This window comes from Leopardus geoffroyi, chromosome D3 (assembly GCF_018350155.1).
Source record: "Leopardus geoffroyi isolate Oge1 chromosome D3, O.geoffroyi_Oge1_pat1.0, whole genome shotgun sequence".
NCBI classification, from domain to species: Eukaryota; Metazoa; Chordata; class Mammalia; order Carnivora; family Felidae; genus Leopardus; species Leopardus geoffroyi.
This window is the reverse complement of record NC_059339.1, coordinates 65,815,999-65,830,328: the sequence shown is the minus strand read 5'-3', so window position 1 is coordinate 65,830,328 and position 14,330 is coordinate 65,815,999. Positions and strand designations below refer to the sequence as shown.

Here is a 14,330-nt window from a genome sequence, read left to right as displayed (position 1 = left end):
AGGCTACAGGTGATTGCTGGAGTGGGAAAACTTCTTTGCACAACTTCACAAGTATCCTGAGTCTTGAATGGTTTAAGAAGGGCATGGGGCCACTCATCAGCTCTGCATTTTTTGTGGCAAGAACTCTGCCATGTCTAACACGTGTCCTCATTCCCCAGAGTTGCTCATTTAAACCATAGCTGATTTTTATTGTAGGTTTGCAAACATCATTCAGAACTAATTCCTCTTTCTGACTGCCATTGCTCTGGAAGAGGGCCCTTTCCTCTATTCTGACCTTGCAGGTGCAGTTTGAGTGTGTTTCAGATTGCCCTGGAGGGGGCATGCTGGAATGGTTTAAGAGAGAGGGAAAACCAGCAAGCCTGAGAACCAAGGTGCTCTCTCCCTCTGGTGGCCAAGAGGTGATACAGCATCCTGGCCCATTGGTATGAGATTGCTTCCAAGCCATCCAGAAGAAAAAATGAGGGGCAATCAGGTTTAGACACATGATGTGTGTGACACCATACATCTGGACGAACTAGAAATGTGCTGGAAAAACCTTATGTTAAATTCAGTGGCTGTTAATTCCTTTAAAAGCCCAATTGAAAAGTGAAATGAAATATATTTCATTAAATGTAAGATGTGATCATCTGTAAGATGATCATTATTTGGTGTATCGCCAAGAAGAAAATGCTGCCAATCAAAATTGCAAGATGTGTGCTGATTTAATAAATTTTGAAATATGAGAACAATGTATATTATATAGTCAAGGAAATATTTTTTAGTGATAGGGCTTAAGTATACAGGAGTGGAGAATGGGTATATTCAGGATTATTTTCTAACCATGACAATTCAAACACTTATATGTATATATATACATTTTTTTTTTGATGAAAAAATGGCTTATACATTAGGAGTCCTTTAAGAACAGGGGCTTTATCTTGTTGATTTCTGTATTTGTTCTGCCTGGCAGAGAGCTTGACACATAGTAAGCCCTCAATATGTGTCTAATGATTTTGGAAAGAATGAGTGATCGTACGAGGGAAGTACTCTCTCCAGAGTCATCTCCAAAAAGGTACTTTCTTCTCTACCTCTGAGTCTCTCCTGTATGTGGACAACATTTGCAACTACAGATAGAGAAATCAATGCCCAGGAAAGCAAAATAAGAATTATTTATCACATGGATTTAACTCTGCACTTTTCGAAGCAAGCTACTGCCTTGTGATGGCAAGAGGAAGCAGAGACCCAGGAAAACCAGCAGCTTGCTGCAAAGTCAAGATTAGACCCAGCTCTCCACCCTGGGCTCCCTACCCTTCTGTTACTCTAACTGCCTTGCAGGGCACAGCTGGGGGATTCAGGAGAGGGGTGGCTGCCCTCAGCCCGTGTCCAGGCCCTCAGCCCAGTTCTATTTCATAAGCACACATAGCCTAAGCAGGAACAACGTGATTGCATCTCCTCTGGGGAACACAGCGTTCCTTTGCCATGGGAATGTTTATCCTGTTCAACTGGGGGAATTTTGGCTTTGGGGTAGGATTGAGACGTGCAGCAAGAATGGCCTTGTAAAGAGAAGGTCGCTGTGTCTGGAAAGAGCACACAGGCTGCAGAAGCTGAGATGCCCAGCTTCACTCTTTTCTCTGCCGCGAGGGGCTACATGGGCCTCTGTTTCTCCCTCTTCAAAGGGCAATGTGGGACTCTTAGGACAGTGAAATTGCTGACTTGGTTCTTGGCACGTAGTAGGCACTCAGTGATTTTTAGTTTCCTTTCTTCTTGTGCTCTCAAATTGAAGGAAAGATGGGTAAAGTAACCAGATGAAGTACAAGCTGGCTGGCCTGAAACAGAACGCCTTTCAAAAGTTTCCATAAGGCGTTGGCCACTTGTTAAAACTGGACGGTGAAATCCTTGCCTGAGCCACGTCCCGTCTGAAGGCGGCAGGCCTCAGAGCCCATTCCCAACTCAGCTCTGAGCCAGTCCATTAAACCAGCTTCCAAGAACACATAATTATCTGCTTGGCGTGCAAATGCTCCCCTTGGCTGCCCGCACCTCTTCTCCCTCAGAAATATGGACGGAAAGGGCTGTTGGATCAGCCTCACATCTCTCCAAAACCCAGGCCTTGAATGTTCCCACAAGGGGGCTCCCGAAACACTAGCTCCTCCATCCTCCTTGTAAGAATGCTCTCTGTTGCGCACCTACTGTGTGTCCTTGGACTCCCCCAGAAGCATCAGAGCTGCCTGCACAGTGCTCATGTTTGGGCTTGGGCTTCGGAAGGCAGGGAGAGAGAAGTGAACAGACTTTCAGAACAGAAGAAAGGCAATAGCAGAGGGGATGTGGGGCCAGCTGTAGGAGCACAGGGCAGCTCCTGGGCACGAAAAGACTGGGGCCCAGGCTTTCACGTGGGGACTTGGCTGAGCAAGACAGAGGGAGGGGAACACTCAAGGCCAAGGAAATGCCTAAGAAAATACATCCATGGTTTGTGCCAGGAAATCCCAGTTGTACACCTTGCTGGAATATGGGGAAGGGTGTCAGCAGGCAATAGAAAGAGGAAGGTAGGGAGTCAGAAGCCAGACTGGGAAGAGTTCTCAGTCCCTATATTTGGACCCCAATTCTTGCAATATTTAGAAAACGTGTCTGACTCTATTGTACTAACTTTGAAATTCTTTATTTTTTAATTAAAAATTTTTTTTAAACATTTATTTATATTTGAGAGACAGAGAGAGGCAGAGCATGAGCAGGGGAGGGGGAGAGAGAGAGAGATACAGAATCTGAAGCAGGCTCCAGGCTCTGAGCTGTCAGCACAGAGCCTGACGCGGGGCTTGAACTTACAAACGTGAGATCATGACCTGAGCCGAAGTCAGACACTGGACCGACTGGGCCACCCAGGTGCCCCTAACTTTAATTCTTGACCTTTTTTCTCTAAAGGACTATCTGTCCCTGGTAGCAATGCCAAAGCATGCTCATGCTCAATGGGAAGGGGCTGTGTCCTCTCTAGCACATTCTGGGTGTCAAGGGAGAATGGGGGCTTGTGACTGGAGGGGTTTCTTGAGTTGTTGGTGTGAATTAGTGCAGAGCCAAGGCTCTCTCCCTTTCCCGTGGCCTATTGGGATTAAGTATGCTAGTGAAGTTGTCATCCCGGGGTGAATCTAAAATGGCCTCGTTTATTCATCATCTACCCAAGCTGAGTTATGGAGGTCACAGCAGCTCTAGAGAAGAAAAAGTGATTAGCAGGTTTTCCAAAATATTTGTTGAATTAATTTTTCCCAAGAGTTTGTAGTTGATGCAATTATGGAAAACAGTTTCTGTGTATATCTACAACCTCAGGATCAAAAAGGATACTCTTCACCTCTCTCAATCAATGAAGGAATCTACTTTTTAGTGCTTCTGACAGTTGGCTGGTGTCCCACGATCCCATGAAGCAGGCTGCTCTCCTTGTGAACATGTCTGCATACTAGAAGCCATTAGGTCTATGGAGCTGATGTCAAGTCCCTGCGGTTTCACCCAGCGCTGGTTCTAGTGCTGCCTTCATATCTGCACAGGATATATGTCCTCCCTTCCCTACATGAGAGCACTTCAAAGATTGATCTTCATCTTCCTTTCTCTGGGGCGGACCTCTGGATTTCCTTTAATTTGGTTCACCCAACAAAGCCCCCAGACTCTCTGCCATCTTGCTTGTGTATCTCAGTGACAGCAGGATCAAAGGCAGAGACATGACTCCAAAAGGACCTTGCTGAGTCAGGCTGGGTCCCTGGGCCAGGGCTCTGCTGATTTCTGAGCCCCGTGGACAGCTGTTGAAAGGGAGAAATCAGCTGTCTGGGGCCAAGTTGATGCTGGAATGGGGACAGGACAGATCCATGGATCATACCTCAGTGAGGCCAAGGAGGGGATCAAGCCAGGAGAGGCCTCGTCCCTTGACAGATAGGGCAGGGAACAGAAGGGGCTGGCCGGCAGCTGGGCTAAGGTGAGAGGTGCCTTTCTCAGGGCTGGCTTGTGTAAGATGTTGGCTGAATGCTCCTTTTTATTAGGGGGCTCAGATTTTTTCTTGGCAGCTCCAGCCCGGCGAGTCTGATGTGGGCTGAGAGGATCCTGACTCACGGGGCCAGGGGTCGGGCTGGGAGGGATGGGAGTCAAGAGGGAGCACAGCCTCCCCTGGCCCATCTGCAGACTGTCGGGGTTAGAGATGGCTGGTGGTCAGCACATTGGGGGCTCTATTTTCTGGGTTCTCTCGCAGGGGCCAGGGCTGGTGCCTGCAGCTGGGGACCTAACCAGGGCCCGGAGTGGGATTGGGAGAGGAGGCTAGACCTGCATGGATCTCCTCCTTAGATACTGGATCTCCTTGCATTTGGAAGGACATTCTGAGGGGGTCACTGTACCCTTCTCAGCTGACATTCTTTAAGTGGGATGACCCTCTGATGTGCTGTGTATTGAGCCCCTGCTTCACCACATCCCTAAACCAGCAATTACTAAGCCATCAAATTTCACTTCAAGGGCCTTGGCTGTGTAAGTCTGTTTTCTCCCTCTGGGCTGGTCCTCTTCTGTCCAGGTCAGCTCTCAGCCAGTCTCCCTGACTGCAGCTCTCCAGCTTCTCTCCACCTTGCCCCTGGTGATGGATGAAATACCTTAAGACATGGCTTGGTCCTGCCACTACTCAGAAAGCTTCTGAGGTGCTCCAAGTCTAAGGGCCTTGCTGCTGGGACTGGGTGCTTACCGCTTTTACCTTTTTTATTTTAAAACAGAATTGCTAGGAAGACATTCTGAGTCTGCAGATGGCTACTTCAGGTGTGTCCCCAGACTGCCCGGGGGGCAACGTGTCCAGTCTCCACACAGGTGGGGGCTACTTGGGGGAAGAGGTGAGTGGCGCCGAAGGTGAAGGTAGGCGTGTTCTCACTCTCCCATGGTTCTGCTTTGGTGCAGGGGGTGGGGGGCAGGGCTTCATCTGTGCTTGAACCAATCTCCAGCTTCTCTGTAGCACGTACTCCTGTTCTGGGCAGGAGGTCTCCTCTGGGCCCACGGCTGCCCCAGGCTCCATTCTGTTTCTTCGTGTGTTGTTCTCCATTACTTCCCTGAATCCTGCCCACATGTCCCAGCCCAATTACTGCTATAGTGCTTTCCTGACCCAGGGACACTCTGACCTCTACTTTGGCCCGTGCAGTGGTTAGGATCTGTTTCCCAGTGCAACAGTCACACACACACACACACACACTTGTACTCATACGTATGCACAATCCTCATGTATGTGCACACATACTCATACATGTGCACTCACATGCACATATGCACTCCGAACTCTGCAAATTCCACACTGCTCTAACTCTCTGTGCACATAATATTTCATACTCTACAAAGCACTCTCCTATCCAGAACTGCATTTGTTTCTCTGAATGATCCCATGATGGGGAGAGGGGCAGGGTGGTGTTATTCTTATTTCACTGGCCCAGAGAAGTGAGGGTTCTCACCTGAGTCACACAGGGCATTGACACAGTGGCTGGGGCTGACCCTGCCTCCTAATGCTCAGGCCTGGGCTCTTTCCACAACACCATCACTGACCCCATGGGCTCTGCCCCCAGGATGTCTCTCTCCCCTCATGCAGAGCTCAGAGGCTAGTGCATCCTCCATTCTCCCTGGGGCCTGGTTTTATGTAGTTTAGGTTTCATGTGTACAAATACATGCCTCCTTCTGGGAACTGAACCACGGCCTCAAACTGGAACTTCCTATGTGTAACCTGGGGCAGTATGCAACCCCGTTCTTCCATTTGGCAGGGATACAGTTCTTCCGAAATCAACCTCTCCAAGGACTTAGTTTGGCATGTTCTTTAGGCCCCTGGGCTACTCCTCTTCTTTTCAGTAAAACCTTGATAATGTTTTCCCTGCACAGATGTTTATTTTCTAGAAGTGACAGGGATTAGAGTGGGGAGGCAGGGCTGTCCCTGGGAGGGTGCAGAAATTGGGACAGATCCCATCAGGCGCTGTCCCTGGAGCCTCTAATCTGGGCACAACTCAGAGTCAGGTGACACTGAAGGCCTTCTGGAGACAGAGTGGAGGTGTTCTGAAGGGGGAGGGGGTGGTGTTGGGTACAGGTAAAGAAGGGCAGTTAAGGGGATGGTGTTAAGTCTCAGGTCTTAAGCAACAGCCAAAGGGGCCCCAGGACGGGGTTCTCCTAGTGCAGCACCCCACTGCCCCATCCTCCATGCTTTTGGATAGACTTCTCAGCATTCTGTAAAGTGCTTGGGAGCCATTACAGCCACTGGCTTCCCCAAGTCACCCTCCGTCTTCAAACATGACCTCACTTTCTGCACAGGATGGAAAAACAATTGGGCGAGTAGGGGGCAATGCTGTTTTCAGGGCACCTTCCCTTTCCCTTCAGCCAGATGTGAATGCTCCTTCCTTTCAACCCTGAGAGCAGATTCTCATCCCTGACACCACACAACCATCTTTCTCTTGGGAGCTTTAAAAAAATGCTGATGCCTGGGCTCCTCCTCCAGAGATTGTGGCTTCAGTGAGTGGTCTGGGGCACAGCATGGGCACTGAGAATGTTAAGAGCTCTCTAGGTGATGCTGATGCTGATGTGCAGCCAAGACTGAGAAGCAATGACCTGGACCTTTGGGTGTCTGACCTTGCAGAACACATTTTATTGCCCTGTTACTCATGGTGCAGGCTGAGGATCAGCTACATTTCTTTTTTCTTTTCTTGTTTTTTTTTTTTTTTTTTTGAGAAGGGAGGGCAGAGGATGCGAATGGATGCACATGTGAGCAGGGGAGGGGCAGAGGGAGAGGGAGAGAGAGAGAATCTTAAGCAGGCTCCATACTCAACGTGGAGCCCAATGCTGGGCTTGATCCCACAACCATGAGAGCATGATCTGAGCTGAAATTAAGAGTTGGACGCTTGGGGCGCCTGGGTGGCGCAGTCAGTTGAGCGTCCGACTTCAGCCAGGTCACGATCTCACGGTCCGTGAGTTCGAGCCCCGTGTCAGGCTCTGAGCTGATGGCTCAGAGCCTGGAGCCTGTTTCCGATTCTGTGTCTCCCTCTCTCTCTGCCCCTCCCCCGTTCATGCCCTGTCTCTCTCTGTCCCAAAAATAAATAAACGTTGAAAAAAAAAAAAATTAAAAAAAAAAAAAAAAAAAAAGAGTTGGACGCTCAACTGACTGAGCCACCCAGACAGACCCTCACTGCATTTCTAAATGCAGGTTCTAGGCCCTTTCTCAGAAGCGTACTTTGCATTTGAATAAGACCTTCAGGTGGTTCCTTTACTCATAAGCTCTGGGAAGCACAGGGGCAGGGGTCTAGCTGGGCAGTGCTCTTGTGGGGAGAAGGCACTGGGTGTGGGGAGCTACAAGAAGGGAGCAGGAGGAAAGGGCCTGGGCACAATCTCCATTCTTTTCAGAACTTTGGCTGAGTGGTGAAAGCATTCGGTAAACAAGTGAAACCAGATTAGATTTGCCAACAGCAAAACCAAAACGAAACCAAAGCTAGATTTATTATTTTCATTAAATACCATTTACATCCTCTACCTCCAGATGAAAGGAGATGGCAAACACCCCAGTCCTTTCCATCATGTGTCTTGGCCTGTGGCAGTTAATCCCAGCTTCCCACACAACCTGTGCAGGGCCCTAACCATGGCATGCTCCCAAGAAAGCCAGTTTGTAAGGGGTGCACAGTTTCAGAAATAAAAATGTAGCACCTATGGAATTGGAGGCTCCTCCTATTGTTGAAAATACCTAAATCAAAAACTCACCTTCGCTTTGTAAGCTCGGACAACACCATAAAGAGGAGGTGAGGTTGGGTCCTTGCTGTGAATGGCCCCAAAGAGGGCATAAACATGGATTCATGTTGGGGTGAGTCAAGGTTAGGAGGCTTTAGTCATGACAGCCTCACGCTATGAACGTCAGTGGGATGCTGGGGTGGGGGTGGGGGTATGCAGGAATGAAGGGCACTAGTAAGAACATCAGTAATCAAACAATAAGTTCGTGCCATATTGGAGAAGACAGAATAGAGGAAGCCCCGCCCAGAGTGGAAGGGGACATTTCGTGGGGGTAGTGAGAAGAGGAATACAGTTGGAATTGGCAGGCAGGAAGGAAAAAGTGGGAGGACTGGGGCATTACAGGGAGACGTAAGGGAAGTGGCAGGGGAGGGAGGAGAATAGGAGGAAGGAGAAAGAGAAGAGAGGAGAGAAACCTCAGAGTCACAGCACAGTAGGAGGATTGAAGTGCTGGTGGGAGAGGATGTGCTGAGAAGGAGATGGAGCAGGCGAGGAGATGGGCTGGGGAGACAGATGGGCACTCCTGAGCCCTCTGTCTCTGCTCTGAAGGGGCCACAGCCTCCAGGCTGCCAGACTCCCTGGCAAGGCTTCTCCCTCCTCCTCCTCTCTTGCATGAGTCCTGTGAAGGATGGAGCAACAGTCTTCCTGGGGAGAGGAAGTGAGCTGTTCTGTCACACTGCCCCGTATGTGGCCCTGGCACATCATGTGGTTCCAGAGACAGCCAGCTCCGGACCAGCTACTGAAGAAGGAAAAGCAGAGGGATCCTGGTGTGGAGATGGGCACTTAATCTAACTTTATCCCACTCTTTCTTCTCCTTCAGCCCTAACCAGATTTACCAAATGAGCTTTCCTCAGATCTCCAAAGAAGACACTTGGGGTTACAACAGTTGAGTGTTAAAGAAAGTATGCATTTAGCAAGTGGCCGAAGACATTTGCTGAGATGCTTGTCCTCTGACCCCCTGCAGCTTGACTGATGTAATGGGAGAGATATGTTGGCTATATTTATGCAGTCAAGCCTCCGAAGAGATGGAGTTTATCTGGACATCACTGGAAAACAAATTTTGTTGTGAAACCTCTGAAGATGTGTTTTCTCGAGAGCATCTGAAAGGAGGGTGAGTGTTGATGAACAAACTCCACCGGGATGGTCACAGTGGGTGGAACCAAAAGAACATGGCCTTGGGAGTCCAGCCAAATTCTAGCTCTGCCATCTACCATGTACCACGTGGGGATTCCTCCTCGTCTGGGAAGCAGAATAGTGATTGCTGCCTCATAAGGCAACATGTAGAGGGCTGAGCAGCACACTACTCCACGAACCGTAGGTGTCACCAAATGTTAGTTTCTGCCTACATCCTCCCGGCTTTTCTGGGGCTGTTCATAAGCTCTAAAGGCTCCAACTACCAGGAATTTAATGAGAGTAGATTTGCTGATGTAAATATTTAGAAATGTTCATTTTCCTAAAACACTAATTTCTCCATAGCAGATCCTACATTGGATATTGCTTATTAATTCAAATGTTTGTTGAGTACCTACTATGTGTCAGTCACTAGAGATTCATCAGTGAGCAAGACAAAGTTCTTCTTGTCCTCATGGAAATCAGAAGGTACACTGTGAGTGTACAGGGATGGGACAGCCCTGCTTCCCACTGTGGGGGTGGGTAGAGAATGAAGGTGGAAATGAGGGGAGCATCTTTTGGTTGACTCAATGAAGGAGGGGTACCACTACTATTTAGTGGTGAAGGCCAGGGAGGCCACATATCCTGCAATATGCAGGACAAGCCTATATGACAAGGGACGGTCCCCCACAAAATGCTCAGTGAGAAAACCTGGTAAGCCAGGGATGCAAAAAGTCATGAAAGTCAAAAACTTCCCTGTTGGTAGAAAGGTTTTTAATACCATCATTTCTCCAAGATCAACTTTGAAGAGATATTTTAATTGGATGTGAAGGAGTCCTGTGTCCTGTTTCTTTCTGTTTTTCAGAGTTTACAGAGCCATCCTTCTAAGGGTCTGTGATTCCATTGCCTTTTTGGTGGTGCTCCTAATTCCTTCATGACCCAGCTGATACAACTGTGAACTAGGAAGTAGGATTCAACCAAGACTCCAACTTGCAGGCCCCTTGATCAGTGCTCTGCCTCTGTAAGTGGTCCAGTTCTGGTTAGGGGTACAGATGGGGATCACAGATCAGGGAGAAGACAAATGGCTCATTTGGAGAACCAAACCCATTGTCTTGGTTGCATTAATTCTACACACCAACCCACTAGGGCAAAAGGCAGGTAAAGTACACCTCTCAAAACTGATGGCCCATCTATAACATCTTCAAGGGCTTCTGAGGTTCTAAGACATAAACATTTTGGGGAATATGCCTTCAAATGAGATGATAGTATCACCCACCCAATAATCATATTCTTTTTAGTTTAAGCCTCTCCTTGTCATGTTTAAAAAAGTCATATGTAGTCACTATGAAAATTTCAAATACTGAAGAGCACAGGAAGAATGCAGAAACTTACTGCCACTTCCCAAATGCAGAAATGGCCATCATAAACATTGGGGAGCTGTCCTTCCAGATACCTTTGTGCTCATATTCCTGAACAGCAAAAGAAAAAATGGAAAGACAAAATTATTTCCTAGAAATAGGGTAATGTCTTATGAGCTATTATTTTTGTTTTGTTTTTGTTTTTTTGAGCTATTGTTTTTTAATGGAAAGTATCATATTTAATTTTGTGTGACTTGAACAAAAGAAAAATGAATTAAAGTGAAACTAGAGAAACTGCTAAACTTCAGATAAATGTTTATTCACCATGGGAAATATTTTTAGTTTTTGTAACCTTTTAAGGTTAAGAAAACAGAAAAAGCATTTAAAAAATTAAGAACTCAGTATCTTTAAAAAAAATCCAGGTTTCATATTTAGGTAGTACTGATTGCCTCCTAACTAAGAAAAATAGGAAAACTGTTTTCATATGCTTTTATCAATTTTTACTAATTTTATTATTATTATTATTGCACTGTCAAGATTTATACCATTTCATTCCATTCCTTAATTGTAATTCATAATTTCATACATTTCTGTCCCTATCTATTGAAGAAAGAATATATATATATATATATATATATATATATATATATATATATACATAAAAAGGAATTCAGCAATTATCACTAATTTTTTATAGTTTATATGTTCCCAAGTACTTTATTTTATTTCACTATGTGGGTGACATTTTATCACACACACACAATGCATAATTTATATACATATATATTCACAAGAAAGCCCCATAGATGCTTTATCTCTTGAGTTGCTCCATTTTGGAGAATGTTTATATGTTGCTTAAGGGACAAATTTATTCTTTCTTCACATATTTTCTGAGTGTCTAATGAGTGTGCTCCAGAGCTAAAATCTTGACAAAGATTAAAGTATCTCTAAGAATATCTTACAAACTTGCATTGAGACATTCAAAATCCCTTCCAAATCACAATGACAGTAAATGGAAGAGTTCATCTACCCTATTAGGCCATTATGAGGTGTGACAGCCAACCTCCACAGTGGCCCTTGGTGACCCTTGCTTCCCGGTACTCACAGAGCTGACCTGTGTAACCAACAGGACATCATAGAAAGGAGGTTCTGTCCCTTCTGGGGCTAGGTTTAAAAGACACTGCCACTTCAGCCTTGCATTTTTGGGTCACTTGCTCTGGGGGAACTGCAGCCTTAGGAGTCTGTCGTGGAGAGGAACTGAGACCTCTTGGCAACAACCAGCATCAGCTGGCTAGATGCACAAGAGAGTCATCTTAAGAGCGGATCCTCCAGCTCCAGTAAAGCCTTTAGTAAAGCCATCATCGTGACAGCCATCTCATTAGAGACTCTAAGCCAGAACCACCCAGCTATGTTGCTCCCAGATTCCTGGCCAAAGACATTTTTCTTGTGTTAAGTTGCTAAGTTTTGGGCAATTCGTTACACATCAGTAGATAACTAATACATTAGCCATTAATACCTCTTCAAAGATCTAATTAGCCAGTCTCTTAGCAGAAGCCCGGAAAGGTATACTTTTTTATGAAGGAAAAAGGAAGGAATTGATACTTACTGACATCTACTATGTGGTAGGTAATGCTCTCTGTGTTATCTAATCCTCATAGCAACCTTGTAGAATAGTGTAGAGGGCACCTTTTTTAGAATTTGGAGGTAGTCTGCTGCCAAAATGAGACAATAGTGCATGTAAGAAAGATCTGTTGGCCTCACACTTTTGCAGGAAATTAGTTTCCTGTTGGTTGAACTTCATAGGGCAAAAATGTCTTTTGGGGGAAAAGAAACCACTTCTGGGTGAGAATCAGTTGTGAAACACAATCAACACACTAATTTAGGAGGAATGTATGTGGCCAGCCCTGTGGCTCACTCTGTGGGGACACACCTGAGAAGTACCAACCAGCATTATCTTCAAGGGGGTTTACTTCAGAGATAACATTTAAAGGCAGGAACAGAATCAGAAAGCAAAGTAAGAAAGTACCGAAACAGTGAATGTGTTTCATCATTTGATTATTTGGCTGTCCTTAGCAAGGACCTCTCATCTGCAAGTCTTGCAGCCTTGAAGGATGTGACAGACATGACCTCCAGGAGCTCTGTCCTTCAGGAGCTGAGGGGTGGTTAGACACATTAAAAAAACAGAATGTAATTTAGGATATCCCATGCTGGAGCCTGTAGGGTGGCTTGCTCAATCCTTCTAGGGTACCTTACTATATCCAAGAGGCTAGAAAGTTAAAAGTCAAATTTCTCAGGGGCGCCTGGGTGGCTCAGTTGGTTAAGCATCTGATTTTGGCCCAGGTCATGATCTCATGGTTTGTAAGTTTGAGTCTGCATCTGGCTCTGTGCTGACAGTTCAGAGCCTGGAGCCTGCTTCAGATTCTGTCTCTGTCTCTCTCTGCCCCTCCCCTGCTCCCGCTTTGTCTCCCTCTCTCTCAAAAATAAATAAACATTAAAAAATAAAAAAATCAAATTTCTCAGCTTCTCTTGCAGCTGAGGTTTTAGAATAAAATCAGGCTTTGTCAATTGGAGGCATTAGGCAAAATTTAGAAGGTAGAAGTGAAGCAGAAGTCTTGCCTTTTCAGCTGTTTTCTCCTGAAAGAAAGGTCATGGACAGATGATGTTTTTTGCTGCTCACTGCTCAGCCACTAGCTTTGTGGGTTTGAGGGGCAGGAGCTATAGTGACTTCATGATTCTGGCTTCCTGATTCCTGGAATATAATGGTGGGTTTTTGAACTCAGTAGTTTCAGTGGTGGCCTCAGAGGTAGTAGCTCCTATGGTAGGTCAGTTCTGTAGTGTTTCAGGAGTAATTTCTGGCCCAAAGCTCACTCCTACAACTGTGTCCCCAATTTTGTGAGCCCCTAAATTCCTGTATTAAATCCCTTTCTGCTTAAAATACCTGTAGTGGTTTCTGTTTTATGTACTAAACCTTGACCAATAGATGCCATAAGAAAGGAGACTGGGGCAGGAGGCAGGGGACAAGAGAGAAGGGGTAATTAGGAAGGAATTTTTGGAGGAGCTAAATTTTAGCTTAAAGGAAGAAGGACTGTAAACAGCCCAACAGAAGAGATGAAAGCCCCTTAGTGGGAGTGATTACAAGAGTCTATTTCTCTTTCCCCCAAGTTGGTACCTCCCTATCACCTTCCACCCTTCAGAAGGATGGGTTATGGCTTTTGTTAAGGCCTGGACTTGAATGAACAGTCACTTGGAGTTTCAATTTGTTGTCACTGGAAAGTGTGTTATTTCAGTACAGGATTCAATACCCAGAAAACAGATTCTCATGGAGCCCCCTCATGGATCCTGCAAAGATAAATACATCTGGAGAAGGCAGTGCTTTTCCTTTCCTGTTGCCTTCCTTCATCACGCTGCTGGAAACTGCATGCTGCTATCTGGGCTTAGCTCCTGATCACCTATCTCCCTGGGGGAGGATAAAACAGAGGGACCAGGTGTTCTCTGACATGGCAAATCAGAAGAAAAATCACTGTATTGGGAGTGAGGAGACCTGGGGTCTAAATTTAGTTTTGCTGCCTACCAGCTGTTTAACCTTGGGCAAGTTTAATGGATAACAAAATTTTTACTATCGTGTGAATCTTCCCACTTTTCTCCAGGCTGCAGCCTTAAGTCAGACCATTATCATACCTCCTGTTATAACTCCTGGTATCTGGGTATGCCCCACAATCCGTTCTCCTTGGTGCATTCAGAATAATTTGCAAGAATGCAAATCATGTCATATCACCCCTTCTTTAAGACTCTTTAATGCTTCCCAGTGAACCCAGGATGCCCAAACTCCCAGGCAGGATATTAAGTCCAACTTGGTCTCAGTGTACCTCTCCAATTTCCTCTCCTCTCTCCTCTCCAGAAGAGGCTTAATTTTAAGGTGAACTAGAACCAGGGGCCCCCAAAGTGGGACATTCATCCTGAGGGATATTGTAAGACACTCAGTCAATTGGGGTGTGGATACATATTAGAACTTCTATGTATATTTTTATCTAAAAATTGAGATAAACTTAAGGTATCCTGGTTCAGATCCTTTTTCAAGTTGTCACATGTCATTTATGGATCTTATGTACCATACCTTTAGTGTTGCAAGATTAGGAGGTT

General features: G+C 46.0%; 1 protein-coding gene and 1 long non-coding RNA gene across 4 annotated transcripts in view; one reads left to right on the top strand and one right to left on the bottom strand.

Moving 5' to 3' along the window:
• Positions 1-14,330, bottom strand: part of SLC14A2 (solute carrier family 14 member 2) — a 505,451-nt gene that overhangs the window by 57,447 nt on the left and 433,674 nt on the right. The window lies entirely within an intron of this gene.
• Positions 8,012-14,330, top strand: part of LOC123588582 — a 144,035-nt gene continuing 137,716 nt past the window's right edge. The window contains exons 1-2 of one of the 3 annotated variants that reach the window (XR_006707919.1): positions 8,012-8,833; positions 9,698-9,853. This is a non-coding gene — a long non-coding RNA (uncharacterized LOC123588582). The remainder of the gene's footprint in view (positions 8,834-9,697; positions 9,854-14,330) is intronic. The other 2 variants (XR_006707918.1, XR_006707917.1) reach the window with 2 other exon arrangements.